At 36.5% G+C, this 14,243-nt stretch overlaps 2 protein-coding genes across 2 annotated transcripts in view; both read left to right on the top strand.

Annotated features, from left to right (window-relative positions):
- PIGBOS1 (PIGB opposite strand 1) overlaps positions 1-14,243 on the top strand; it is a 33,657-nt gene that overhangs the window by 1,241 nt on the left and 18,173 nt on the right. The window lies entirely within an intron of this gene.
- The window catches only part of CCPG1 (cell cycle progression 1), an 81,158-nt gene that overhangs the window by 48,924 nt on the left and 17,991 nt on the right, over positions 1-14,243 (top strand). The gene's annotated exons all lie outside the window — the stretch shown is intronic.

Below are 14,243 nucleotides of genomic sequence, written 5' to 3'. Positions count from 1 at the left end.
CAAATTACATAGTTGGATACATATAGATATTGATACACATAGAAGTGCTGATTTTGTCTGGGGAAAAGACAGCTACCAACTATATGGGTTAAAGACCATAAATGTGTTGTCTGTTTCCAAGTGTTTACTAAACCTAAGGTGAAACCTTTTCCCTTTTTTCATGTTTCCTTACCTCTTCCAAAATGCTGAAGATGATCAAGTAAGTAGGCAATGTTGAATTGTTGTGAAACTCTTCATATAACCAGCTTAAGGGATTTTGGTAAAATAGATCTGCTTCATCAAGATACTGACTTTTTCCAGTCAGGTCTGGGGGACATTGGAGAAATCTCATCGGAAGTGGGTAGTGAACATGGCTATGAAAAGAAAATTACCATTGTAGTTACAAGAAGTTTAAAAAGTGAAAGTTTTCAAATTACTCTTAAGATATATAATGTTTACATAACAAAATGTGAAATCTGAGTGTAAATTGGGTTCCAGTTTAGGTGAAGAGGCAAGCCTTTAATGTAGTTTTCTCAAAGATGTATGATCCTTACAACATGTACCTGTGCAGCAGCAGCATAACCTTTATTTAAGTAAGATCCAGTGATAGCATTATATGTTCACTGGTTAAAGTCCAAATAAGTAATGGTTCTACTGTGTATGGAAGACTATAGCAGATATAAAAAAGATGGATTGATAAATCATGATAAATTAATGTGAGTTACTTGGACCATGCAAAAAGCCATGTTTATAACTTTGCCTCAGGAAAATTTAATAAAAATACATGATAGAAGTTTAGTTTTATCTTTGAAGTGCATAGAAAGTAAATTTACACAAGACCTAATACTTTCATGACTTTTGTAATTTTGGAAATAAGGGGAAAACAGAAACAGCTGGCACCTTGTGTTCCAAAGTAGACATCACACTTTTTTTGCTGCATTGTGTACTTTGAAAAAACGTAAGATGAGAACTTGGCAAACTATACAAAAGCTTGAGACTTCAAGCACTGCTACCATGTATGGAAAGCAACTTGGTACCTGTAGAATTTTTGTTCTCTGTAGTGTTACCACTAATGTGAGTATGGAGGAACGGTGAATGTGCCTCTTTCAGCTCCAGTCTTTTTTTATACAGTAGGGGAAGCTGAAGTTAAAGGGACACTTTGGGTTTTACATGTAACCTGTGACTTTTTTGCTAGGTGATTCTAATTTTCCAAATTGTGTATTAATCGTTGACATTGATGACTGATGTAAAGAGCATTCAAAGAAATGTTACATTATCTTAAGAAGATAACTTGGATACTAGGTTGACTGTGCACGTGCAAAATTAACTTCAGACTGTTTAAAGCCAGATTAATAGGTGTAAAATTTTCTACATAAAAACTGTTTGCCCTTGTACTGATATTAGGCAGTTGATAACTAATACACCTTCCTGACAAGCATAGGGCCAAATGGATGTCTTTAAATGCCCTGGATAGTTAACATAATTTTATTGTTTTATTCCCAGAAACACCTAATTCAAATATTACAATATCATCTAATTGAGTTCACAAGTGAGACAACTGATATCCAAAGAGATTAAAAGACTGGTTAAAGACCAGTGCAATAGTCAGCAGTAAATCTAGACTAGAAGCGAGTGTTTTGAGATTAATTCAAAATTGTAATACATATAAGCTGTATGTATCGAAAAAATTTGTAGTAAGATCAGTGATAATTTCTTTACTAAGAAATTAATCCCTGGCTGATGTGGCCTAGTTGGTTGGAGCATAGTTCTATAAACTAAAAGGTTGAGGGTTTGATTTCTGGCCAGGGCACTTGCCTAGTTGATCGATTGATGTTTCCTTCTCTCCCTCTTTTCCCCTCTCTCTAAAATCAGTAAGTATGTCTTTGGGTAAGGATAAAAAAAAAAAAACCCAAATCATCAAATAACCTATTAGGTATATATTTAAATCAAATCAATTAAATCTAAATTGTTTAAAAATTTTGAAAAGGATATTGAGGTTAAAAGCGGCATGACTTCCATCAACATAGTTCAAATGGTTTTTTAAAATTTATCTGAATAAATGTGGAGCTTCAAATTTTTTATTATTGATCAGTGATCCATTAATCTAGGAATCTGAAAGTAATTTTAAAGTAGTTTCATTTTCTTAATAGCATAAAGTAGAATAATTTTTGTTACCTATATAAAGGAGTAGAGTGGCAAGGCATCATTACAAATACTGAAGCTGCAGATTCATTGGGATTGTTATAACAGAGTTCTTGAATATGAGTCATAACATCCAAAGTACCTCGTTGATGAACTAAACCAGTATAGAGCGCAAGGAGCATATTTGATAAAAACAGGAAACTTAAAGCTGTTTTTTTCCACATTTTCAGGTGATTTAGTGAATACCCTGTATGAAAATAGACATGATATGTTTAATCATAACACTGGCAATCTTGTTTTCTTATAACTAAGCAATTGTTCACTATAAATATATTTATAGTATTTCATGGAATTAGCACAGCTGTACTGCAGTCATAAACGATATAATCAGTAGGTTGCTCTAACCATTCACTGTCATTGTCTTATTGTCATCTGGGTCTTGACCTTTTTATAGGAAAAGGAATAGAAGTACAATGGGAAGATTATGGCCGGGGAGTCCAATAGACCCAGATTTGAATTGTTGCTCTGGCACAAGTTGCTTTACTTTGCTGAGCATTAGTTTCCCCAGCTGCAAATGGGGTAACAGTACTTTTTTTCAAGTATTAGTAAAAAAAGGTGTGTGTCAAGTGTCTGCCCTAATACATAGTAGTTACTAAATAAATAGGACTTTTATTTATTCCATTACCTCTCTTCTCTTTAATATCTGAAGCAGTAGCAATGGATTGTGTATACACAAGTCCCAGTAATTCTGGAGGAAATACAGTAGAATGTCCTTTTAAAAAATACATCACTGGGCTCCTGGGAGATTTTCAGTGTTCATTATGAGTGGTGGCATGGATCTCTTTTTTTGGAAGAAGAAGAGCCAAGTCTTTTTCCCCCGCCACTCCCCCACTATAGTGTTGGACAATTTGGAGATGCTGAACAATTTTACTTTTTTAATGTGGCAGAGGTTTGTCCCCCTCCCATAGTCCTACTCTCTAGCAATAGTCACTGATAATGCACATATTAGGATCTGTTGAAAATACCTTCAAAGAACAGGCCTTTTCAGTGGAAAAGAATGAGCTTTCTTGACATTAGATTTTATGCTCAACATACGTTGTTTTCACAGAAATAGATAAATAGTTATTTTAGAGTTGGGGAGTTGGGGATCCAGTCTCTGGCCTGCCTGAAATTTTAGCACTGATTCCCATTGGGGCAAGCCACTGTTTTCCATGACCATCACCTATTGACTATTATCAGCCGTCTGAGCTTGGCTTAATCACTAAAAAAATAACATGGGTAAAATTAACTTTGCACTGTTACCATTTAAACTACACTAACAGAGTTGGCTTAGGAAGAATTGTAGTATCACATTCACTCAAGAAGTCTTAAATGCTCGATTCTGTTCCTCTATGAATGTTTTTAGGTAAAGTTACCTACAGTTCATTACATTCAGTAGTATATCACACGTCCATTTTGCCTAGCACTGCTTGAAACTGCTTTGATGAACCAAAGAATGTTATGAAAAGCAGTGTGATATAGCCAAATCAAGAAACCCGAACATACCTTTACACTTAAATTTAAATCTGTAAGATTTTTGAAATGGTAAAATGAGGAACCTACTAAAGAAAATGAGAACTAGAATTAGCTTTATTTGAACTGAAATATGATTCCAAGTTCTGCTACTTGTAATAATTCCAGCTACAGATAAAACAGACCAGCAAATACAACTTCAAAGTGAAGTGCTTAGGTTGACAGGCAAAAACTGAATCTTCCTGGTGGGTTCAAATTACAAAAGGGTACATTAAAGCCTACTCTGGCAAGTCCCTAACTCTCAGGAATGTTAGTAAGTATACCATGGGCCTCTAATGTGGCTCCCTCATTAACAATTTTTTCATTCACTAAGCATTCATTTAAAGCATTATTAGAAACTATGGCATTAGGGATACAGTAGTATGGGTACCATACAAAATGGAATACAGAGTGGTGAATGTTGTAAAATGGTATTCTGCATTGAATGCAGGAAGATACTGTGCTTGTATTCCTAGCTTCAATATTGAAGGTCTTTTAAGTTAGGTAGTGCTTATGTTGGTTTTTCACTTTCTGAATCTAGCTCACTTTAGAATGATGGATCCTTTCAGTGAGAAATGAATCTCCCTATTTGAAGAAATAAAGATAATTTGGGAAGAGAAGAAACAATTAAATAGTCTTGAGTTTGACTGAGGTTTTTCAAACCATCTAACACTGAAAAGTTTCTGGGGAGTGGGGGAGGGTTTAGAAAGTGGACTTCCTAAAGGGAGAGTTGGAAAAAGGACAGCTTTAATGCTAGACTGATTTACAAGAGAAGCCCAGAATTCATGGTTTCCTTATAGGGAAACAATGGTTTCTCTTATATTTAAAAGAAGTAATTAAGAAGGTTCTAATAGCTACCACCCAGTAAATCTACTTAAATGTACATTCAAACAAGGAGATGCAGTTTTCACTAAAAGGGCCCACCCTAAACTAACATGAGCTAGCTTACAAAATTTGTTACCACCCTATAATGTAAGCCTGTCCTAACTTGAAATATAAGACCCTGCTCCTAATTATTGCACAGGTTTTCTGTCTATCCTGTAAAACCACTTAAATCTTTCAGCTTCATGTAATTTCCATGAGAACAAGGATATAGTATGAATCCTGGTGACTACCTGTCAGAATATAAGCCCCTTCGTTTCACATAATGACATTTAAATCTAAGAATTTCACTGTTAAATAGACCAGAGGCACCTTTATTTTACGGATAAGGAAACTGAGACACAGGTTATAAAGTTCACTAAGGATCAGAGCCAATTTAAGAAGGTATGTTTTTCTATGGTTAAGTCCTATCCTATTTTTGGATAGAGCTGAGGGACACAAACTAGAGAAGAAAAGTTACTGCAGATTGAAAGAAGGTACATAATTATTCTCTTCCTGTGCCCAGCCCCTACATGAGCCTGAAGTTCATTTCTCATCTCAGATCTGCCCTGGCTGGGACTGTGGTGGGTGACAGTGTGCCAGTTCAGTTCCATGCTTGGGCCTCAAAGGGCCTTGCACACTTCTGTTCCTTCTCTTGGAACCCTGCTTTTACAGCAAGTGAACAAGCCCCAGCTACATGCAGAAGAGCTAAGGTATCTTGGCCTGTAGCTAGCTGAACCCCAAACGTGAGAGCCCCGCCTAGGTCTGTAGAGCTGTGTGTACCTCATCTGCAGGTAATCGCACTTAAGTGAACTCAGTGGAGATGGGAAGAACTACCCAGCTGAACTGTAGACTTGGAAATAATAAATAGAGCTTTAAGTCAGATTTTGAGGTACCTTGTATACACAGCAATTGCCAATAGAGGTGTCGTGTTTATATAAAATCAGGTTCAAACAGTTCATACAAGAATAGAAGAAAACTGGCACTTGAAGTACGAGATAACTCAAAATTTCAGGTGTTAGAAAAGACTCAAACTGGGCTATTGAACACATCAAGGACTCCAAAGAGAACTGTTTGACATCCATCCCGAACATCCAGAGATTTTTGTCTAGGTGAGCTCACTATTTAATTGGTCCTCTTTTTGGAACCATACGACATTAAAAAAGGTCCAATTCTTAATGGCAGTATGAGTGTCCTAAGAATCAGAATTCTGGGGCCACTCAAGAACCTTGGGTACATCCTGTGAGGTCAGGGGTTCTGGTGGGTCTCGGTCTTTCAGGTATCCTTCTGAGTGGATGGACACCAGCTGGAAAAACGATTTTTATCTGTTACAAGAGGATCTCTCAACCCTCTTAAGTCTTTGGGACTGGGACCTAGAGATTACTGGGATCCTAATACTTAAGTCTTTTGGGCTGGGAATGAGGTTCAAAAAGGCAGTCTTTCCCTGAAACACTTTGTGAAGAAGATACAAGTGAAATGCTGGAAAACTCCAGATTATAAAAATGAAATCAAAACAACTTCCTAAATTAAACAACACGTACATATTTGTCTTCCAATAGTTTGACAATTCTCACCATGGCAGACACCAAACAATTTAATTATAACTAACTCAAGTTCATTACAAAAAAAGATAATGGAGACTGGTTTATGAACAAATTTGCTGTGGTAAATGAGCCACTATTCTTAAATAGTTGTTAGACATCTATATTTTTATTATGTGCCTGCACTATATATAAAGTATGATCATAAAGCAGTGACATTAATTTTGGTTTCAGTACTTTAGATATGTAAATACAGAGGATGTATATTTGTACTTCAGTGCAAAGAGTACATCTGAGATCTGAAAGAGATAAAATGTACGTACTTGGTCAAAGAAGGCTGCCTAACTCTGGTTCTTTGGAGTTGCTTTATAAGTAAAAAGGTCGATGCTGTTAATTCCCTAGCTTTGCCCTGTCTCTAGTCCCAGTTGATTACTCATTTCTTCCTCCCCAGTCCAGTGATTTTTTTATCGATTAGTACTTGAAGGAAATCAACAGTCATTTATTTTGAATTGAAGTTAATAAAGTTTCAATTCATAGTTTCTCCAAAATAAGCAGTGTAAAAATTCCAAAGCTGAATGATATAAAACTCTAAAAGTGACATATAAAAAAAATTGCAAAGACCTACTGGAAAAGATGAAGGGCCAAAAATAAAATCAGGTGTGAATCACTTTACAAATTGCATATGCATTAGAGTGAGTCTTAAAGAATTAAAAACTAGTTTTAATAGCTACAAGTATCTTTATTTACAGAACAAAACTTACTAATATAATCATAAAGTATCTATTCTAAAATAGACATTATTCCATCACTTTTTAGTGAGAGATTTTCAATAGCCAGAAACACTACCACCAGAGGGCGCCTCAGACAGTGGATCCTTATGATTTCATCTCACTTTATAGGACACAGCAAAAAGGATATTTAGGCTGCAAAATGAGAATACTGCAGTAATATATTTTATTATTAGAAGCAGTTCTCTTTTAGCTTAGTTGACAACAAATATTTTAGACTTTAATGAGAGTTTACTGTCTTTTACCTACTTGTATATAATTTGTTTCTATATTGAACAAAAATACTTACCGCAGAATATCATACAAAATGGTAAAACTGGATAGATAAACCTGAATTCTTTGTGGCTCAACATGCTATAATAGAAAAACAATAAAATATTTTCTTATATTACACACTTTAATAAATTAATGCATTTAAAATGAAACAATTAACAGGACACGTTCTTCGAAGTACTGAGACTGAATTTCTTGCTTCAGGAATGAGTATCACATTTTTCAGTTGTAAGGTGATGTGTTAAAAATAACTCTATCATTTGATGTGAGTGTCTAAGGTGCAATTACATTCTAAGAAATTTCTATTACCAATCCAAGTCACATTAGTCAAATTTGGAAGAAAGATGCATACATTTTCATTTTAGAATATTACTTCTCTGGTTCCTTCTATATTTAAAATTTTGGTAGTTTGTTTTTTAAGAGCTAGAGATTAGGTCTTAAATGAAATTTGTTCAACTTCCTAAAAATTGAATGTAATCTTTGTTAAGTAAACTAAACTATCAAAATAATTCATTCTATCTGAGCACTGGTGTAATTACTACCTTTTCTGTTTGCTAAATCATCCCAATTAACAAGTCATAATCTTTAATGCATCTCCAAAAGGTAACAGTTTACTTTTTGAAGAATTTAATTTCTTGGTAACATTATTAAAATTAACTATTTGAACAAATAAAATCTTACCTGTAAACCAGAAGTGTCCACAGCACAGTCACCAAAAGTATCTGGTACCTCTTTGGGGCTAGAAAGCAGCCATGAATAAAGAAGGGTAGGTGAGTGCCCAGAACAACTGGAAATCCTTGACTGAAGTACCAGTGCCATGGGTGAGAACCATAAAATGTTCCCAAATTCTGCAGCACGTTAAATTTCAAAAAATTATACTGAACCAGAGTCCACTGGCATAGTTGAAGGAAAGAGAAACAGAAATGTGTTAGTGCCAAGCATGAATCTTTGGCATTAGGAAATTTGGCAGAATCTTGACATTTAATCAGGAATGAAGCCTAAAAACCAAGTAATAGTTTACACTAATAATTTGGATTAATGATCATATGAAGTATTTTTTTTATGTTCTAAGTATTAATGTGTTCTTTGTTAATTTGTAAAACATGAGGTTTTTGAGATTCAAGAAAGTGAATACACATTCAAATTTTGACCTTAAGTTTTACATAAAATTAGAGCTAAAGCCCTGGATGGTGTGGCTCAGTGGACTGAGCCTGTGAACTGAAAGGGCACTGGTTCGATTCCCAGTCAGGGCACATGCCTGGGTTGTGGGCCAGGTTCCCAGCTGGGGGCATATGAAAGGCAACCAATCAATGTTTCTCTCTCTCTATCCATCCCCCTCTCTCTAAAAGTAAATAAAGAAAATCTTAAAAAGTAAAATGCATTCTTTAAAAAAAATTTTGATTCCAGTACCTCACATCACATATTACCTAGTATGATAAAGCTTTGGAAACATTGCAGTTTGAAGTATGATACAAAGCATATAATCAAAAGCAACAACAGCTAGTGTTAAGTACTTGCTTGTGTCAGGCACCACTGTAAGCATTACATGTGTGTTATCTCATTTAGCCCTTTAAGGTTATGAGACAAGTACCACAATTGTTTCCAGATAAAGAAACAGGCAAGAAAGGTACATGACATATCCAAGGTCGCACAGCTAAAGCAAGGGCACTACGCAATCTGATTCCAGAGCCCTTAAGCGACTGAAAAACAGGTAACTTAAAAACAACCAACAGTTACGAGATTAAAATGCCAAGCCAAATGCTTCAAGAATAGAGTATTATGGTTGATTTGAATTCTTAATGATTACCTTGAGGCCAACTAAAGTCATTTAAAAAAAATCTAACATTTACTGCTTACAAATCTGACAAAAATGCCTTACGAAATGTACTCCTGAATTTGAACTAGGAGTGCACAGTTACATAGCTGCAGCTTTCTATGTAACATTTCTGTTACATAGAAAGTGCAACAAATTGAACCAAAGGCACATGCTAGCAGTCTTTTTTAATGATTTGCCTGTGTTTCCAAATACTCATGAACTAAAAAATCGGGTCAAGCTTATACTGTAATAAATAGCTAGATTTACATCTGTTGTACATCTATTTACAATATGTTGTAAATACCTTAATATATTTTACTCACCTGACCAAAAAACATACGATCGATTATCAGAGAACAACTCAAAGCGACAAATCTGAAAATGAAAAACAAAAGGATGATTGACATTCTGAATTTATTGAATATCCAGTATTGGCATATGGGTTTGCAAGTGCCTTTTATCAAAGCCATTTTTGAAAAAGCCACTTTAAAAATGTTTTGGTTTCATATACTGAATATGGATTTACACGTTTTGAAAGACATTACATAGCTGCATTTAAGCAAACTTTAAAAAGTACTAAACACTGTTATGTAATGCTGCATAACAAATGATCCCTAAACTTGGCAACTTAAAACATTTATTTTCTCAGTTTCTCAAGTTAAGAATTCAGCCAGGCACAGCTGAGCTGAGTGTCTCTGGCTCAGGGTCCTTCATGAATTGTCAGGATGTTCGCTGGGCTGGTTAAGATGAAGGTGTAGGTAAATGTGCCTCTCCTTGGACGACGACAGCAAAAATAAGTACTAGACTACAAAAACATCACCTGGAACTGTCAGAAAATTAAGGTGTGTGTAAGTCCGACAACCAGGGATTTAAAGAAGCCACAGTCATCCAGACAGAAGGGGTGGAGACGTGTGGAGGTGCGGAGAGGTAGAAAGGCATGGGGAGAAACAGACACAGTGGCGCAGAGAAGTGTGGAGATGTGGAACAGGTGGCCCCACATCCATATGTGGTGGATAGAAATTGGGAGAGATATCTTAGGAGTGAAGGATCCCAGACAGACCACGCAGCCCAGGATTCCAGCACCAGGAGGATACTGTATTTCGCCATGCATAATGCACACATTTTTGCCTAAGTTTTTGAGGGAAAAATAAGGATGCACATTATACGTGGGTAGTACTAGTTCCATATCTATATAGATGTTTTTAATTTTTTAACTCATGTTAAAAGTGTAACTAGAAAGCAATAATGATATCCATATACAAAATAATACCCTGGAATATGATAATCAGGTTTGTTTCTAGATATAAATTAAAAATTGAATTTAAAAAATAAAATGACTCCCTGAAAGTTTGGGCCAAAAATGTGGGTATGCATTATACATGGAGTGTATTATACACAGCAAAATACAGTAAGTCCCCATAACTTTCGGCTGTAAAAACCAGTGGGGGGTTGGTGCAGCAGAAGAAACTGGGATTCTCAAGAGATTCCTCTTAGTGAGTTGGCAATAGGCTTACGACTCATGCAGACTCACCCCCTCTGGGATTCAGCACCAGTAGCATACAGGAAGAAATTGAAGTGACTGGCAATAAAGTGAGTGCTGGGAGACAGCTTTCTCCTGGGTAGGACTCCAGACACTAGGCAGCAGAATCATCCCCTCTTTGGGCCCTCTCCCACACAGAGCTCCAGAGTAGTGACACAGGTTGCCCTGTTCTGAAGACTAAGGCTCCACCCCATTAAATTCACAGGTGCACTTTTATACAGTAGGCCACACTACTAAGACAAGAAGTCAAAGCAACCCTGCCTAATACAGAGAAGAAAAAAAAAAAAAGGGAGGCTGCCAAATTGAGGAGATAGAGCAATATGGCCCAAATGAAAGAGCAAACCAAAACTCCAGAAAAGGAACTAAACAAAATGTACCTAAGTAATCTATCAGATGCAGAGTTCAAAACTGGTTATCAGAATGCTCCAGGAACCCACTGGGTATTTCAACGGCATAAAAAAAGACCCATGCAGAAATGAAGGTAAGTGAAATAAACATTTACAAGGAACCAACAGTTGTGTGGATGAAACAGATTCAAATCAATGACTTGGAACATAAAGAAGAAAAGAATAGCAAGAAGAAAAAATTTTAAAAATGAGGATAGGCTAAAGAGCCTCTGGGCTCTTTAGACAGAACATCTTTAAACATAGCAACATCCAAATCATAGGGACATCTTTACACATAGCAACATGCAAATCAGGGGTGCCAGAGGAAGAAGAGGAAGAGCAAGAACTTGAAAACTTGTTTGAAAAAATAATGAAAGAAAACTTCCTAATTTGGTGAGGGAAATAGACATATAAGGCCAGGAAGCACAAACAGTCCCAAACAAGATGGACCCAAACAGGTCCACACCAAGACACATCATAATTACAATGCCAAAGGTTAAAGATAAAAAGATAACATTAAGAGCAACAAGACAAAAGCACATAGCTACCTACAAAGGAGTTCCCATAAGACCGTCAGTTGATTTCTCAAAAGAAACTTTGCAGGCAAGAACAGACTGGCAAGAAGTATTCAAAGTGATGAAAAGAAAGGACCTACAACCTAGATGACTATCCAGCAAAGCTATCACTTAGAATTGAAAGGCAGACAAAGTGCTTCCTAGACAAGGTAAAACTAAAGGAGCTTATCATCACCAAGCCATTCTTATATGAAATGCCAAAGGGAATTATATAAGAAAAACATCAAAACTATGAACATTAAAATGGCAATAAATTCACAACTATCAATAATTGAATCTAAATAACAAACTAAGCAAACAACTAGAACAGGAACAGAATCATAGGTATGGCGATCATAGACGGTTATCAGTTGGGCAGGGGAAGGGAGAGATTAAGGGAAAAGGTGCAGGGATTAAGAAGCACAAATTGGTAGTTACAGGGGAATGTTAAGAACAGTATAGGAAATGGAATAGCCAAAGAACTTACATGCATGACCCATGGACATGAGCTAAGAGTGGGGAGTGTTGCCAGAGGGAACGGGGGTTACCAGATAGAGTGGGACTAAGGGGAAAAAGTTGGGACAATTGTAATAGCATAACCAAAATATATTAAAGAAAAACCCAAGATGTTAGCTAGAATTATAGGTTCATTTCAAGGCTTTTTGGGTGGTAATGGGGAGATTTGCTTCCGAGTTCACTCACGAGGTTATTGGCAGAGCTTAGGCTCCCTCATGTGACCCTCTCCTTGAAGCTGCCTCAAGACATAGCATGTGGCATCCCCCAGCATAAGCTAACTAAGAAAGAGTGAGACAGACATCTTAGATGGAAGCCATGATCTTCACAAACCAGTTGTGGAAGTGACATCCCTTCTGCCATTTCTGTTTGTTAGAATTAAGTCAAAATGTCTGCTGCATGCTCAAGGTAAGGGGATTATACAAGATTATTAGAATTATGATTTAATGAATATTAAGGTAATGAGATTAGTGGAGGGCATCTCAGAGGCTGCCTGTGACACACACAGAGCAGAGTATGAGTATGTGGCTTCATGAACCATCACAAGATGAACACAATTGTGTGACTGTCATATAGATCAGGACACAGCATCAGTGGCACTTCAAAAGGTCCCTTCACCCCTCCAACCAGTCAATCTCCACTCCCTTCCCAAAGGGGACCACTACCCTGACTTCTGACAGCATACAGTTTTACCGTTTTTGAATTTTACATGGAATCATACTATATATATACTTGTGTCCAGTTTCCTACAATCAACGAATGTTTGTGAGATTTAACCCTTTTTTTTGTATACTGCAGCAGTACATTAATTCATAATATTGTACAGTATTCCACTGAATTCGTATGCCACAACGTATTCTGTTGATGGTCCCTGTGCTTCCCTTTTTTAGGTAGTAGTAACAGTGCTATGAACATCCTTTGACTCATCTTTTGGTTTCCATATATATGCCTTTCTGTGAGTATACATGTAGGGTTGAAATTACTGGGCCCTAGGCTATAGGCACACTCAGCTTTAGTTTATACTTAATTCCAAAGTGTTGTATCAATTTACATTTCCACAGGCATATATAAGGGTTCTATATCCTTTTACACACTTGGGTAGATTCATAGAAGCATATCACGATGATTTTCTTTACATTTCCTTGATGACTAATGAGGTGAGTATTTTTATACTTCCTAGCTATTGAAATATCTTTCGAAGTGCCTGTTCAGGTCTTTTCATCAATTTTCTATTAAGTTGCCCTTTTCTTACAGATTTTTGTAAGTTCTTTATATAATTTTTGTTATTTTATATTGTAATTTATACATTTTTGTTTTTTTGTATTGCAAATATCTTCTGATCTGTGCCTTGCTTTGCTTTTTCACTACTTAATGGTGAATCTGATGAAAAAAGTCTTGAATTTTAATGTATTCAAATTTATCTATCTTTTTCCTTTATACTTAACACTATGTTCTATTTAGGAAATCTTTGCCTCAAGGTCACAAGGATATTCCATCATATCTGGCAGAAGTGCCACTCTTTTACCTTTACGTTAGTATCTTTTTTTTTCAAGATTTTATTTATTTATTTTTAGAGAGGGAAGGGAGGGAGATAGAGAGAGAGAAACATCAATGTGCGGTTGCTGGGGGTCATGGCCTGCAACCCAGGCATGTACCCTGACTGGGAATTGAACCTGCAACACTTTGGTTCGCAGCCCGTGCTCAATCCACTGAGCTACGCCAGCCAGGGCCCTGTATCTTTAATTTCCTTGGGCACAGGTGGCAAACACAAAGCCTGTCACCTTGTTTTATCCAGCCTGGCACCTTGTTTCTACCCAGCAGCAGTGCCAAGCTCTTGCTTAACTGTTAAGTAGTTACATTTATACAGTCCTAATATTACATTTGGCCCTTGGAAGGCAACTGCAAGGCTGATGTAGCCCCCGGTGAAAATGAGTTTGACATCCTTGCCATGGGTTTTTGTTTTTTATTGGGGGGCTTATGGTGGCAAGTCAGAATCAATATTAATTTTTTATACGGATATCCATAATTCTATACTTATTGAACAGACTATCATTTCTTTCTCTGCTGTACTCCAACATCATTGGAGCCAGATGCTGTTACAGATGCTGGAGATAGAGCAGTTTAACAAAGTTCCTGCATTCATGAAGTTTACATGTTAGTGGGGAAAGACAGATAGCCAAACACAAGTATGCATTTGTAATATATATTTGCCAATTGGCAATAAGCAATGAAATGGGCATTTATGTCCGGATCTGTTGCTGGACCCTGTTGTGTTCCACCAGTCTATCTGTTTTACCTT

The sequence above is a fragment of the Phyllostomus discolor genome, chromosome 1 (genome assembly GCF_004126475.2).
Source record: "Phyllostomus discolor isolate MPI-MPIP mPhyDis1 chromosome 1, mPhyDis1.pri.v3, whole genome shotgun sequence".
Taxonomy (NCBI): domain Eukaryota; kingdom Metazoa; phylum Chordata; class Mammalia; order Chiroptera; family Phyllostomidae; genus Phyllostomus; species Phyllostomus discolor.
The sequence above is the reverse complement of the archived record's forward strand: the minus strand, read 5'-3'. Positions and strand labels throughout refer to the sequence as shown.